Source organism: Pteropus alecto, unplaced genomic scaffold (genome assembly GCF_000325575.1).
Source record: "Pteropus alecto unplaced genomic scaffold, ASM32557v1 scaffold156, whole genome shotgun sequence".
Lineage (NCBI taxonomy): Eukaryota > Metazoa > Chordata > Mammalia > Chiroptera > Pteropodidae > Pteropus > Pteropus alecto.
Window position 1 is genome coordinate 5,354,362 of NW_006437746.1, and position 584 is coordinate 5,354,945.

Sequence of the window (584 nt, forward strand, 5' to 3'; positions counted from 1 at the left end):
ATACAGACAGCCCTCTCTTAGCATAGCAATGCAATATCATCAGAATTACTGTGCAAGCAGAAACTATGCAAACTTCATAATTAATGAGGAAAATTACAATTATTCCATGGCCTTTAAACTTTTTTATCAAAACACCAAAAACCCTGTCTATTATATATAAGAAAATAGATACAGTAAAATTAATTTAGTGGACTATAAAATATTAGAAAAATTGAGAATCGTTTTATTTTTTTGGTGAAAAACAACAGTAGTTTGAACTCATTATATAACAATATGAACAAGACTTGCTTTGTTTTTACTTATCAAATTTTCATACCCCTTTCTAAATTTGGATCGGCTTCCAATATTTTCTATTTTGCACTTTTAAGGTGAAGCTTTTTATAGGTGTCGTCTCCTCCGAGACATTTTCATTCTTTTTTTCACACTTTCCTCATGTGGATAAGTGTGGCTTCCACAGTTCTTCTAGCTGTATATCTAGAGTCTATCAGAGAGCAGTTCAGTGTCAACATTCCTAAGTTCAGCTGTTTCTTCTTTAATGCTATTTACATTTGATTTGAATTTCACTTCATATCAACAGAATAAAA